At 43.8% G+C, this 16,236-nt stretch overlaps 1 long non-coding RNA gene across 1 annotated transcript in view; it reads right to left on the bottom strand.

Moving 5' to 3' along the window:
• Positions 1 to 16,236, bottom strand: part of LOC143303503 (uncharacterized) — a 206,404-nt gene that overhangs the window by 169,172 nt on the left and 20,996 nt on the right. The gene's annotated exons all lie outside the window — the stretch shown is intronic.

The raw sequence follows: 16,236 nt of genomic DNA, 5'->3' as shown, positions 1-16,236 counted from the left end.
GCTGATGCGAGCACGTCCATTAAAATTGATCGGCAACATTAATACAAGTTAGTGGCGACATGCTCGGAGCTCGTCGAGGTTCGCGGTTCGTTCTCTCTCTCTCTCTCTCTCTCCCTCTCGGTCCTCTGCCTTTGGATTCTCGTCCTTTTCCGACGCTCGCGTGATCTCCGATCTCGAACGATTCCATGGCCGCGGCACGCAGTTCCGTAGCAGTCTCCTCGTCGACATGGTCCGCATCTCGAGACGCCAACTATCGACCATCAATGTCTAGTTCCGACAAGAGATACCTTCCTCTACCTTCTCTATCCGTCTGTACACACCAGAGACAATCGTGAACGGTCCACCGAATCACGCGGATTTAACCCAACCACCGTACGAATGTGCGTATCGACCAGATTCCCAGCCAAGGAAATTGGCACACACATAGACACAAATAGTCTTCTATCTTAACTTTAAGATTAAATTCTAACACGAACGAAAAGATTAAACGGTAATCAGAAATAGTGGAAATTTTCAACGCAACCTGATCCTGGTTTTCCTTTGATTCGACGTCCCTAACGATCTGCCATTCATCGGCGTTAATTCCGAACACCACGATAATAGCGACATATGATCTTCCGTGGAATAAATCACGAGCGAATAGGTACGTATATTCCAAGCTGGTATCGTGGAAGCTTAAAGGAGACGGAGCTTAATCGCTTGTCGATGAATTGAATTGTTTTAAATCGTTGTTTAGCAGCGAAGCGGACGATCGGTAGATCGACCGTGACCTGGCTGAACTAGCGACCAGGGAAAATTATAGCCTCGAAATCGCTCGGCTCGCTGCCTCAACGGTGTATCGCGGATCTTTGGTTATTTTTTCACGGCAACGCCGAGATGCTGCATACCTTGATTGTTTGAGGGATTGTCGAAACGGTAATCTAAGTGGCCGGTATAAAATTCGTTCGTAAAAGTATTCATTTCGTTTAGATCGTTCCAGCGTAGAAAACGAGCAGTAGTAGTAGGTTGAAAAGATAATGGCAGACCTTCCAAGTACCAAGGTGCGAACATTCGTCGAATGTTTATGCGACGTGGGCAGAACCATCGCGATTGTCTCGATATGTTTAAACGGATGATCAGATACAACGAATAGAAGCTTCATGAATATTAAATGGTGGACAGTTTCTGTTAGAATTTAATCTTAAAGTTAAGATTAATAATCTGTGGAAGACACAATGTTTATGTTGAAATAATATTAGGTGATATTTATTAAACAGAATTACAGAACCAAACGTATTTAAAATATAAGCGAGTGTTATGGATTGTTGACATTTGGCCAGTTACTCTCAGACTGACTGTACGTAGTGACCCATGGTCCCTTAAAGGATTTTCAACCCCATTCTCTATACAGTAGTGAGTATGACCTGTGTAAGTGTCCTGTTCAAATGCCTGTATAGGTGTCTGTATAAGATTAATATCGTTGTATTCCAACAGTTTTGTTAAGATTAACGAACTAGACCAGCGGCAACTGTACGAATAATCTGCCACAGTTTGACGAGAATTCCGATTTAAAGCTACCAGGTGATCTACGAAACTCTTAAGAATGTCGATTTACCGCGAAAAAGGAGCGATATAGGAAATTCGATACTCCTCGTCGTATCGCGACGTTCTGTAATTTCCCGCGTTAACTTTTCTCCGCGATCGTCGATACTTGGAAATTCGCGCGGATGAAATACCACGATAGAGTCTAAATTGGTTACGTATCATCGCAGGACACCGAAAGAGGCGACGCTCTATCGTCGACGGAGAACGGACGTTAACAAATTACAGTGTTCACAAATTATATACAATGTGGCAAAATCGGCGTAAGTATCGGGGGTTAAACATAAAGGTTAAGGTGCCCGCGCTCTCGCCGCCCCCCAACGTTGAGTAGAAATAATTGAAGAAAGGCCGTGCGATATCTCGGAAAACAGTAATTTCGAGGTCGTAATTTTTTATCAGCGCTTGTTTACCGAGATCGAAGCATAGATACGAGTTTGATGTATGTACGCGATATTTCGAACGAGTTTATTAAAAAGAACGAGCGTGGGCGTCTCTCGTTGGATCGTTCGAATTCACGGTATAAAAAGACTGAACTTGACTCGTTCACCGCCTCGTTCGAGTTATCACCTATGCCGTGTAACAAATTATCTGCTAATTCTAAGCGAATATGAAGAAATCAAAGAGAATATCAATTGATTCGAACTGACGATTAATGGGCAGATTTTTCAAGAAAAGCGGGACCGTTGTATCGCATTGCGTCGTATAAGCGTACGAACTATCTGCGGGGAAACGCGGAGCCCTTGGCAGTGGATCCGAAGTGCGAAGCGACGTCTAGCGTGGCTGTGCGCGCAGGACACGGCGATCCGAGCGTTGTACCGTTCACCTGACAATGAGTCACGTCAACGAAAAACGTAAAACGTCTCGTCATCCGCGAGAGCGTGTTCCGCGGTCTAAAGAAACGATGATCCCTCTCGCCAGGATGCGGACGGCACAAAAACATAGTTTGCAGACCGTTACGAGTCTGTGGCTCGTAACAGCGGCCAGGAATCGACGACGTTCAATCAACGACGAACAGTGTACCGCGAGAGAGCGTGTGGCACACGTGTGTCGAGTCACGCGGCACGCTGGACCACACGTTCGACGACGGGAACCTGGCAGCTTTCTCAGAGTCGTGCCAAAGCCGAGTCGCTTGTAATCGTGCTCCGACGATCTGTCGTACGGCTAAGCAGATCAACCGTGTTGGCTGACATCTTCGGGGAACATCGTGCCAGATTGCACGACACACGTGTACGAGGTTTCTTCTCCGACCCCGTCCTTTCTACCGAGTGATTTTCCATAATGGCACGTTTCTTGAACGAAGATCGCGCGAGAAACGAAACGAGAAGAAAGATGGAGCATTGAATAGAACTCGACATCGACGCATGTCCATCGAGTTTAACCAACGAGGTTTTAGCTAAAACCAATGAAACACTTGGATCGATTGGAACCAGTGTTTTCGTGTTACGAACAGAAGCGCGCTTGCCATTCTCATTCGTCATTTTATCTGACACTGCGATTGTCGACTTTACACCTATAAATCTGCGAGTGTACGTTCGAAAGATCTGCGGTACGATATCGTAGAGCACGCTGGACTAAGGGACCTGCCGTTTTCTGTGTACGCCGGTGTCGATGAGTCGAAAATAAAGGCCGTGGAAGAGGCAGCATGGCGCTTATTATACCTCGACTCCCTTAAGGACCACGTACGTAACCGTGCACCCGCAAAAATTACGACTCGGTGAAACGATAAAAGTTTCACGCCGCACATGCACGCGTACCCGGGGCGACACGGGGCTTTTGGGCAACCCAGGCTATTAAAGTTAAGGATTGGCTACGCCCACCGCAATCATAGTGATTACCCGACGCGTATTACAATGCAAATGCTGGTTAATTCTCACGTGCCCGTGCGCCTCCAAGATCGTTGCGCTAAACCGTTCCCTCTTCCTCGGCATCCTCGTTTTCTCTTTCTGTTTCTTATAATTCCCACTCGTCGGGGATTACGTCCCTGTCCGTTCTTTCGAGGAAAAAAGAAACGCACGACCTAAGTAACCGGCTTTTTGTGGGCGTCCGGGAGGTTTTTGTTGGACCGTTTGCCGCGCACGGCTAATTAGCCCAAGTGCGGTTGGTTAAAATTTGCGTGAGCTAAAAAACCCAATGGGCTGGTAGTTGTTGGTTGAAGAGTATAAAATTTTGAGGATGTAAGTGCCGGCTTCGTAATGTTGTTTGAAGTACTGTTTGCCGAAAGTGGACTCACTGTTAGCTGTATTTTTCCTGCGTCCTATGATTCACCGTACGAGAGACGATATCGCTTTCGTATTTTGCAGAAACGATGTTGAAGCTTCATTTGTAAAAACATTTTTTCGTATGCATCAGCCTGACGATATACGCGAACAACGCGGGACCGTAAAAAGAAAGCGTCGTTGATAGTTGCCCGAAAAGGCTACTACGACAGCAAGCTGGAATCAGGTACACTCTTAATGGCATAAGGTAGTGAAATTAAAATATTTTCATAATTAACAAAATGAACCTCCATTCTCGATTCGCCTTCTCTTCGAGAACACGACGTCCACGATCCATGTACGAATCCGCTAACAAGCTCGTTCGCATTATCGACTTTTTCAAACTCGTTGGCACATTCGCGCCTCAATTAGCCGCGCGCACAGGATGAACGAATGCGATCCGGCATGCAATAATTTGTTCCTAATTCCGCGGTACGTCTAATCTCGATAAGCGATGAATTATTCGCCGGTGCTACGTTTTCTTTTAATTAGATAGGACGAGATAATGAAAGGATGCTTAAGCAGCCGCGTTTCAGAATGGCTGTCGCTTATTATTCAACGATAAGTCGTCTTGTTGCTTGCGCTGAGACGGTCGCGAGCAAACGAAAAATCCTGCTGTTGGGAAATTCTGAAACATGTCTCGTTAATGATTCCTGTGCGTTTGTGATAGCCGACATGTAAACAGCGGGGATAGTTACATCGTGTATAAGTTTATAGTTGTATTAAGATGGCCGAGCTCCACCGAGCCGATGCACACACTGTTCTTACACACCGTGTGTTCCTTTTGCACATCTTAACGCTGACTTTTATGATTGAGACCGATGCGGCGATAATAAGCAGCTTTATCGTATAGGAGACATCCGTAAAAAAAGGGGAATTAATGTTATAAGGTAATGCATCCGGATGGAGAACCGATGATCGACATTAATCGATAAGCTCGTTAGCGATAATTCCCCGGGACTACTCACTTCTACGGACACCTATGCTTTTTTCATTTGCTCTATTTCTGTCTCTTCTTATACGTTTGTCTTTTTTCCCTTTTCTTTTTTCTTTGTTTGTTATGCTCTACTGAATATTCCTAAGGTAGAGCGCGGCAATCTCCAGGCAAATCGAAATTTATCGAGAGAACCGTAAACAGGAACTCCGTGCTTTTGTGAGTTGTTCGAGACGCTTGCTTAATCCCTTGCTTAATCCTTGGCAAAAGGTCGCGTGCAAACCAGGTCGAGAAACGTTCTTCCGCGACCAAGGCCGCTGGTCTACGGATTCCGTAGAACAGGTTAATCCGTGCTCCATAAATCTTAATATCAAAGAACGAGCCGGTGCTCGCTAATTACGATGACTTCAAATGAACGACCATGAAAGAGCACGGTATGGCGCGGCACCACGTGTACGCCGACGTGTACGAGCAGTGTCATAAACGACGATGTTTACGACTAGGAAAAAAGGCAAGCTACATTTACCGTGCGATTACGCGGGTCGATAGGGTATCCGAATAAAGTTATTACTCGGCGTGTCGCTCGAGTTACATTAGCCGAACGAATCGCGTGGTAACCAAACCTAAGTAAGTACGTATGCACGAAATACGTGTGCGTGTGGGCGTGTGCGCGCGCTCGTGTGTGTGTGTGTGTATGTGCACGTGCAAAGTGTGGATATACAGTATGTATACCGAGCGCCGTACACGAATGGTCAGGCCGAGCAATAATAATCCGATGCTGATGAGCGGAGGATCTTCGTTCTCTCGGTTGACCCTACGATCTCGACTATTCCCAATGCCGAGCGTCACGAGCTATCTGCCTGTTCGATGGCTGGTGGATGCATCTTTCGGACGTGTCCGGTGAATTTTATGGGAAACTGGTTTGCACTGTCACGTCTACAAATGATACGACTCTTTTTATCCTTTCCTTTTTCCCCTCCTCTTCCCGTTGAGAAAAGAAGTTTCAGGAGGTGGTCTCGGGAAGGTCGATAACGAGGCAACCGGAAAGTATTGCTTTCTTTCTGGGGGTTCGCTGATTGGCAGAGGAGAACCTCGATACACGCTCTGTGATCGTTCGTAAGTTTGGGGACGGTTCGAGGTTTCTCTTGCTCGTCAATCCGAGGTAAGATACGAGCAATTTGCAAAGGGTTGGCTATATAGACGTAGCAGACGGGAATCATACACAGAGTGGTATGAAATGTTTGCCTTCTAGTTGCTATAGAAGGGAAGATAATGCGAGCTTCGAACTAATTGGAGAATCGCGTTTCTATCCGATTCGCGGCTAGGAATTAAATATCCGAGATAACAAGAGTACCGTACCTGTATGACAATTCGAAATTACCATATGCAACGATTTTGTTATAAGATTGATAGATATAATTTATATATGGAAAGTATTCGCCGAGCTACGAGTTATTTGCCTCCGAAACGATGTTTCTTCTCGGATAACGTTATTTAAATATAATTACCATTTTCCACTCGTTTTTCTTTCCTCCCAATCGCTCTTACGCATCGTACTACGAGCATAATGGAACAAAAACTACTGTCCTTGAAACGAAAGCTTTTGCCACATCACGTTTGTCCCTTAAAACCGCCGACTACTCGCTAATGTACTTTTTGCAGCATTATCCGAAGAAAAGATGGGCAAGAATTTCTTTAATCAAACAAATGAATGTAAAATTAAGCAGTGTACAGGATGTTCTTAGAGGCGAAAGAACTACAATAAAAATAGATAAAGAGATAATGACCTCCGTAAAAGTAAAGCTACAATACGCTCTTTCTCGTACAACGTTATAAGAAAAGTAAACAAGCACGCGCTATAACCATGCATTCCGATAATTTCATAACAGTACTAAAAAATTTGTCAACTACATTCCAAGACGTTCCGAGTACCACGAACCTACTAATTTCACCAACAAACACACCAAATTACCAACCTTCGTCAGTCTCACCGAAATCCATATGTCTGCAGTTTGCTCTTTTTACCGCGAGAAGAAGCGTTTCCATATCGTAAAAACGTTGACCTACGAAATTTCCAGTTGGTCCGGTCGATTGACGCGTTCGTTACATCAACCGGACGACACCCGCAGATTCAAGTTCGCCGATTGCGTATGCGGTGTCGAAACAGCTCTTACGTATCAAAATATCGGAGGAACCAGTTTCGTTCTCGTTTGTACTTTCATCGTCGATTTCGGCTGGCCCGGATACCCAGCCGCCTCGCCGACTTCGTTCCCTCCCCTCCTCCCGCCCTCTCGTATCCACCCCCACCCTGCTAAAAACTGGTTAACCCACGCCTCGCGCAAAATCCCCGAGGGCTGCAGCTGCATCGCGAGGTGTCGTTGCCACCTGACGTGCATGTAGCGTCGTGTGTGACGTAAGCGGGGAGGAAAGTTTCGTCGAGTCAGCGGCGTCTTCGGGTCCTTCGTGTCGTCGTCATCGACCGGCAACCTTGAAAAGTTCATCGCCGCCCATACGCAGGATCCACGCTACCCGAATCTCGCGAACGCCGCTACTCCCGCCGAAGCGCGTATTCTCTGGCTCGCGCTCGTATCGACCAAGTTCTGCGAGTCGATCGCGAGGAAATCGTTTCTTCTATGCCTTTTACTTTGTCTCGTCTTTTGTTTTTTTCTCCCCTCTTTTTTCTTTTTATTTTTATTTTTGTTAAATAACCGCGGATACACGCGCCGATCGGTAGAAAGAAATACGCGGAGTAAACGTAAAATTGCTATACCGAGGCTACCTCGATCTATTACCAAAACTATACAAAGATGATAATCACTCTGCTATCGTACATTTATTTTCCCCAGTGCGGTATTTAATAGCCATTAACGAAACACGACTAAAAGGTCGGTATAATTTTCTCCAACTTATTTCAAGAATATCACTTTAAACGCTTTAATAGGATCGTTTACCTATGTACAAAAAGCATCGGCAGCATGAGATGAGATTTTTTATGACTAGTCTTATGAAATCACGCATGACACGTTATCATATCAGAGGAAGATCAAAGACCAAAGAGAAAAACCAAAATATATAAACTCATTACATGGATCTTATCTGGATAACACACGGTGCACACTTGCCGCGCACGACGTGTTCCAATTTAGGTTTGAAAGGATTCCTTGCACGCGACGAGGAAAAACGAGGTGGTCTAATTAAGACGACAGCCGCGTGTTTCGATACCAGACTTTTAACAATGTGGGTCAGTCGGTAAGAGACATACCTGCTTAATCGAAAGGCATAAGATAAGAGCTAACGAGTTTCTCTTTTCGTGCATTTCTTTTTTTTTTTTCGACGTTATATTCCTATATTCCTCGACTTATTTATAGGATCGATTTTCTCTCGGCTGTTCTACGAATTCTTACTCGTCTTATACGTATAAGAAAAATAAATGATTTCACCAAGAAATTGATCATTATATTACCAACTCATGAAGTCAAATCAAGAAAAATGTTGTACTTTAAAGGTAGGATGGTTTTTACATGGGCTAGCCGCGATATTTCATGGCACTTCCACAGATATTATGCGAAATACTGGCGCTAACGATAAATCAGATGCAGCAGCATATAGTATGTCTGAGGATCCCGACCATATCGCAGAAATTTATGCGCGAAAAGCGAAGATGAATTGAACGCATAATTCAAGATGAAGAACCAAGGTAGAGAGGCGCATGTAACGTGTTTACACATTGACTGGAAAACGTATTCGGTTCATAAAAATGATTTCTCAGGCCGTAATAGCCCCGCGGTAATAAATAACTATTTTTCTTATTTGGAATTCTTTTTCCATCTTCTGAATTACGTTAAATTCTTCGTTATAGTCGTATTGGGATTTCGCTCGTGAAAATAATTATTATCTTCGATATAATATGAAAAAGAATCTATAAAGAAGACGATAACCGATTACTCAGAGATCCTTTACGAGTAATAAAACTCGATAGGGCTGAGGATAAATTGTAGTTATTTGGGCTATGCGAAGATTAAATCTGGCAAAGTGACTTTAGAGAAACTGGCTGTTACAATTTATCACGCTAAAAGTTTTTCAAAGCGACTATGAATTCAAATTTATCGTCCGTCTTATTCTTTCCGTGCGGCAAGAAAGGAACACGTAATATGGATCGTTGCTTCTACGTATATTTTATATTCTATACATTCTGATTGATACAATCAATGAATACGGGTAGCCAAGGGACCTTCCCTACGACACAATCTAGTCGTAACAACGAAAGAAAGATCTTATCGTTGCGAGGGAAATAAAATACATATTTCCAAAGGTGTAAGTTACTTCTCAATAACCAACTGCGTGCATAGAGACTATGATACGTTAGAATAGCATTCGTTACAAAATGCTACATTGCAGTGGCATTGTATAATAGGCACGCACTCGTAAAACGCTTTGTATATTCAGTAAATTGTGTGCTTAGTCAGTCGTAATATTACGGTATGCCTAAATTATAGAAGCGACAGAGAAAATTTGATAAGATTTCTAACAAATGGGACGACCATCTAACGATAAGGATATTTAGACTTGCATTTCGATTTAAAGAAATTCTCACGTACGTACGCGTGTATGCAAGAGTATCTTTTTAATTCAAATTCATGGCAAAATTTTAACCACGAAAATATATTCTTTTTTTGCTCCGTTCGGTATAGTATAAAAATGTCGCGACAAAGTTTCATGATAATTTATGGAGTAAAGACATTCTTGCGCGATTCACTGTAAATATACCGTTATCGAAGCGCTATATATGTATATACGATATGGCAATTTTATAATTGATTCGGCGAAACTAGCATTCAATGCGGATGCCATTGACTTATTGATATTCCTGTCTCGGTTTGCTGTTAGCAGAACCACCGATTTACTTCCTGCTACGAAATTGTCAGCGTTGAATCGATAACTCGCAATCCGATCAACGCCGTTGTAATTCTGTCGTACGATCTTTGATAAGAGGCTTGCAAATGTAAATCAATTACTTTTTGCAAAGAGACTGTATACCTCTAGCGCGTACAACAAATAACCAACCAGCTTATGAAAACTCGCTGCTGCGAGTTCCGTGTGCTATTCCTGAAAAATCTTTTCATTCTTTTTATAACGATTTATTCCTTGCGGATCTTCTTAGAAACGAGATCTCCTCGATCGTGCGAAATTATGGAAGCAAATTACGAGAAATGGTAGAAAAGAAAACTGAAACGTTTAAAAGAGTTCTGTAACTTAACGATATTTTCCGTGCGCTATTTCTGAAGGAAGTTTCTCGCATCGTTTTTCCACTACCCTTTGAACGACAGCATCTTTCTTAGGTAGCACGCTACTGGAATCGTGTGACATGCAAAAATAATCTGTTGCAAGTAGCACGAGGAGGCAGCCGACGTCGACTGAATGTTAATTAGACGAGGAACAAAAATATCGCTTGGACGTGGCAATTCCGGTGCTTGAATTGGCATGTCCCGACGTGTGCTTCCATGGCTTTATGCTAATTCAAAACACTGCGTGGCATCGTGCATTCGAACGTCATCTTTCTCAATAAGACAGCGTGGCAGCTAATCCCAGTCCCCTGATGTGGCGTCTGAAGTTTAAAGCGTAAAACAACACCAAAAGAAGCTGTAGTTGCTGGTCCCAGGAGTGAAATTTTACATTTGAAACATTGTCGCTTTCGCGTTTGCAAATGGTAATCGTTCTCTTCTTCTTCTTTTTGAATATAACTTGAAAGTCGTCGGATTTTACGAAAAACGACGCATTCGTTAGAAATTCGTTCAACTTCATCAGTCCTATCCATATATTTCGTTATGAAACACGTTCAAGCGTCAACCATACGCGTCAATACAATGTTGCAATCTGTAAACTGTTAAATCCTCTGCATGCTTGTCGTATTAGGATCTATTACGGCATACGTTGCGGTAACTCGTTGCATCATACTTTGCGGTATACTTACTGCTTCTCTATGAGCGTATAATATTTTGTCCTTGAGAAAAATGTCGAGGATACTAATTCGAGGAATCGGGCAAAGGGGCGATGATATCGTGTCGTTCTATTCGTCGATTTAGGAAAATTTCATCCGGACGCGTATACCCACGTCGTACAGCGAGACCGACGTTCTCGTGGGCGCGTAGAAACGAAATTTTTCGCAATGAAACATCCTGTTGTACAGATCGAAAGCGTTTTTACGAGCGCAACGACCTGTCCAACGTAACCTGCTTTATGCGGCGGCTTTGAACGATAACGTTCGCGCTACCATACCGGTTCGTCTTATCGGCTTCACGACTTGTACACGGCACCGTTTTCTTTTAATAAGTCTCCTCGAATTTAAAACAAAATTTCTATAGATATTTTTCGTTGCGATCGGAATTATAGCGAGATATCGTAAGGATAACTGAGACCGAAATTTTATATTTTGCCGAATATGATACATTTAACTAGCGCCAATTTCAAAGTAGGAAAACTTGAAGCGAATTTAAAAGCAACGAAAAGAAATTAGAATGGAAGGAAGATGCGAAAAACGCGATCTAGAAGTTAGTTTGAAGATAGCGGTACGCGGCATCAATCTAATTTACGAAACGGAAATACGCCTGTTGATGGAATTCAGATTGTTTTCAAGCAACTGCGACCAATTGACAGCGCAGACGATGAAAAACACGCAACCTCGGTCATATGTATATATTGTCCTTTGTCCATTCCCATTTGGAATTCTTAAAAGTGGCCGTACCTACCCGACGTTCCTTTTTTTCGTCATAAAAGCGAGAACACCAGACAACAATAAGATGAAGAGCGTTGGTTCGGTTAAAGCGGCGGTGGAGACGATAAAAATACCAAGTACCTTGCAATTACATCTGCAGGTAAGCAAGCTACACGAGTAGTAATGGCTACGAACGATCCAGAAGAAAGCTTCTGTTTTTTGTCTCCGACGAATCCTTTGCGTTCATTTCTACTGCACTGCCAACTAATATACGCAACCGAGTCAAAATCGATCCGATAACAATATTTCCTACGAAAACCCCTAACACGAATCTCTTTCATCGACCGATCGTTCCTTTCTCATCAGCCTGTTCGCGGCTTTTTTCTTTCTAAACGAAATCCAAGAAGAAAAATCGATATGGTCCGGCACAAGGTCCAATTAAACCGAAGAAGTTCTCGGTATGGAGCCGATGAGCATCGCAGGGATGGAATTCCCAGTACGGCGGAGTTAACCCGAGGAACAAATTCCTGCGCTTCGATTACGCTCATTTCTTACGTTCGACCAATCAGAGAAAATGACCGTATAATTTCTGACAGGTAGCCGGAAAATAAACTCGTAATGTAGGAACCTTCCGATCATCGTATTTGGTCATTACTTAAAATCGCTGTACTTATAAACATTATTACGTGGTGAACAACATCGAGTACAATATGCTAACAACATTGTAAGTACACATAGCTACGCGTAAATTGCTACTGAAAACGAAACCAGTACGTTTCTCGTCGATCGTAAAAGTGTTGCTCGATATCTACCTTTTTCGTATTAGTATGTTAAATGGCGATGCAGCGGTCAAAGTACCGAACCTGTTCTTGCTTGATAATTTACGATGCTAATTTTAGTAGGAAATTTCAGTTTCTCGCTTGTTTGAGAAAAGTAGCAAAAGACTCCGTGGTACAGGTACGACGGACGTTAAAAAGGAAAAGTCGGAACCGAAAGTGTCGGGAACGGCATACGTATTGATGGGAAACGAGTCGCATAATAAATATCAATTATTCGATCGAACCACTTTGCGCCTGTTGATATCTAAGGCATTGTACGTGAACGCAACCGAACGAATATCTGGCGTGCAATCTCTTCGCGGACGAGGATCGAATTTATCGGTTGCCGGGAGAGTAGTGGACCGTCATCGTCATCGTATTCGTGCGGTGCGCAAAGGTGCGGTCGCCACTTTACCGTGACACTAATGAGCAGAACAGCCGGTCCTGTGGCCCGTCCCGCTGTAATTGGTTAGTTAGCACATTTATTTCATATGAAAACGCCGAATGAAAAATGCGAAGCGCGTGCGTCCTAATTGGCGGCCGTGCCATTCTCGGCGTGAATCGTGAACAGATCGATCCGCACGATATCGGATCGTTGACACCGGTGACCGAATAACGTTGCCCTTAAACATGGCGCTCCGATGCGTGTTTTCCGTTTGAATGGAACACAACCAGCCTAGCCATCGACTAATTAGCGATAAATCGATAGAACCAGTGGTATTTGCGAATAAACGGAATATAATGTTAGCCGAACGAGGTTCTAACTTACACGGTAAGTATCAATACAAATTGAAGGTAATTAAAGTTTGCGTTTAAAAAGATGTAAACGAGCGGTATCTTTTGTTTGATAAAAAGAAGATAAATATAGAGAAAGGCATGGAAATAGCAGGAAGTCTAAGATACGTAGATTTTGATAAAACGACGCGTGCCGTCTTCCTATTTCTTGAATCTCAAATTGCTCGACTATCGATAACTCGATTACATGGCAGAAACGCCTAAATCCGGAATCGCGGTCCGTCAAATCCTCTGGAACACGCTAGAAAATGTGAACGCCATTCAAGCATAACCGTTGCGAGTACAGGTGCATTCGGTGCAGAGCGCACGGCTCAAGGGACAAAAGCATGAAATAATTGTTGCACTCTATTACGATTCTTCGTCGCTGACCTTGACGCCCGTAAAAGTGCTTAATCGCGCATTCTGCATCATCATGCCACTCTCCAACGTATTTACTCTCTCTCTATCCCTCTCTCCGTCCCCCTAATTCCCTCTCGCCTTTCTGCCTCCGTGTAGCCGTGGCAGCTTTGTCTTCAGACAGAAACACCGAAGCCGCCACACCCTGGGCTCTCCGGGTAATAATAATTGTTTGCGCGCTTACATCTAAAATGGCGTCCTTGTCCTTGCAAGGCTGCGCTCACACCGCCTCGACTCGCTTCTTTCCAACGAACCTCTGGCCAACACACCGTGGGAAGATAGCCGGTTCGCGATCGCAATGGACCCTCCGGCTTGCCTTGACTGATCCTTTCCACAGATTAGTCGTTATCTTCGCGTACCTACTAAACGCGACCACGATAAATATAGAATTAAATGGACCGAGACATTGCAACAGACGTTGTATTAATAAACTCTGAGTTTCACGCATAGTACGCGTCGTACCATACCGCTCCGCCATCGTCGCCGATCTCTACTTCTAAGATCCTCTTAGTTCCGGCGAAGAAACTCTCGCGATGATAAGGAAACGCGAAAAATCCATGGTGTTGCCAGGCACTCCGATCGCCGAGTGAAACGTTCTAAGCTGTCTGCTTTGAAGCATCCTGTACAACGACGGCAATAGTCCGAATACGCTCGAACGAACGTTAAATAACCAAAAGGTAAAAGAAACTCGACAATGTAATAGGCGAGATTCAGCACGGCCTGATGTTACACGGCGATATTTTACCATTTGTTTTATTTGGAAATTCTCCTACACCGTACCAACGTTTTTCCTACCTCGAGCTACGGTCAACATTGAAAAGCATTTGAGACAATACGAATGACCATTTTGCTGGTAGTGCCACGGCCTATCCGTTCGAACCCTTGCGTTATGTGGTGCCTTCTCGGATACAACGACCACGATACGCTTTCAATAGTCCAGATTTCATGGGTACGCCCAGGGAAGCTTGTCCAACAAGCCGTAAAGAAGTGTAACGGCCAAATAAATGCTACTATAATGCATTTCGAGGATACGGCACGCCAGCGACTTTGTACTCGTAAATGTTTATCACGATGAGCTGTCCCGGTTTTGTCTGCTCCATTAATAGCGCCGTTTCAGCGCTTCGAATATCGCGACTGCATGCCAACGGACCTCGTTCCTCCACCGAGATCCATTCGTTTCGATGAAATTTTTCTCTGTCCAACGATGCTAGGATATTACGGAGGACCGTCGTCCTCGAAAAAATGAAGATCGTAATTAATTTCAGAGCTGCGAAGCGGAATCGCGGGTTATTGCGTCATAAAGTTGAAATGGAACTTTTCTCCTTCGCGAGACGTTGAATCGCGGATATTACGCGGTATCACACTAATGGATGCCTGTTCGTTCGAGTCGTTGCGATATTTGCTTGGTAAATTTTCGGAGAATAAAAGCTGAAATGAAATTTACTAAAAGATATAAATTGTCTAACGTTCCAGCCTCCCAAAAATACGAAGAAAATTCAGAATTATTTCCTAAGGTCGCTGCGTCGTTATCCGCTAGGTTTTTAAACTAACCGTTCAATTAGCATTCAAGTACTTGCCAACGGCACTGAATAAAATTCTATAATTTCTCGCCGTGCAACGTGCTGTCCAAAGTAAGACACGCGCTCCGTGCCAAACTGCAAAGTGGAATAAAAGCGAAACGAAATAAAACAGGGAACAAGTAACACGCGGTAGACGCGTGTTACGAATACTCGCCAAATTTGGAGCTCGCTAGCACAGATTTAACCGTACGTACAACGTACGCTACACCTTGTTGCGCATGATGTCATCTCGAAATCGTAAAAAACCGAGGAAAGTAAAATCCCTGGTTGAGATGTTTTGTACTTTTTGCCCGCGGTGTCGTAATCGAGAAAGACGCTGCGTTTTGTCGCGCACTTTGATTCGCACAATCTTTGGCGACGATCTGCGAGTCCGACTTAAACCTCTAATACCCCATTGTGAAACATCCAGCGAGATTACGTTTCAACCGGATTCTAACAATAAGCAAGTTCAATCAAAGAATTCATAAATTCGCGTGGATGTGACAACAGCCTCTAATGTGTTCCTATTACACAACCGTTCTTATCTGGCTGCTCCACGGTATTACAATTTCCTCCCTGTCCGTCAAGCAGAGAGAAGCCGTAGTGTAAGCACACGCACGACACCAGCAGGATATCTCGTTGCTCGGTGTGGCAACGATCTCTCGCTGTACTGTACGTCGTCGTTAGTCGTTACACGTCACGGCGCGCGCAATCGGCGAACAAAAGAGTGTGATTCTCCGTGATGGAGGAAAGAAGAAACTGAAAAAGACAGCGATGTGAAGAAAAAGATGGGAAAGAAGAGAAAAGAGGCATCGCGAAACGATCGTGCGAACTCATATCACTAAACGTGATGCAACGTGTACACGCTTGTTATTCTTTCGCGAGGAGATTCGTTCGACAATGAAACTCAAGGTCGTTCCACTTTCCAAGCTTCCCAGGAACCATAGCCGTTCCATCGTGATTTTTATTATCTGTGGCGCGCATCGTTGAGCAACGAACGAGGTGAATAAAATGATATAATTAAATATACATCCACCGAGACCAGGTATGTATCATTTCCCTTTAGTGTCGCAGATAACTGTATAAGGAAAGGTATTACGGGTACGAGTTTACGGCCGAACGTAAAGTTTTACTTTGCACGATCTTTTATAAGGATCGAGCTGCCTCGCGACTCCTCGCGTATATA

Source organism: Bombus vancouverensis, chromosome 13 (assembly GCF_051014615.1).
Source record: "Bombus vancouverensis nearcticus chromosome 13, iyBomVanc1_principal, whole genome shotgun sequence".
NCBI lineage: Eukaryota > Metazoa > Arthropoda > Insecta > Hymenoptera > Apidae > Bombus > Bombus vancouverensis.
This window is presented reverse-complemented; position numbering and strand designations above follow the sequence as displayed.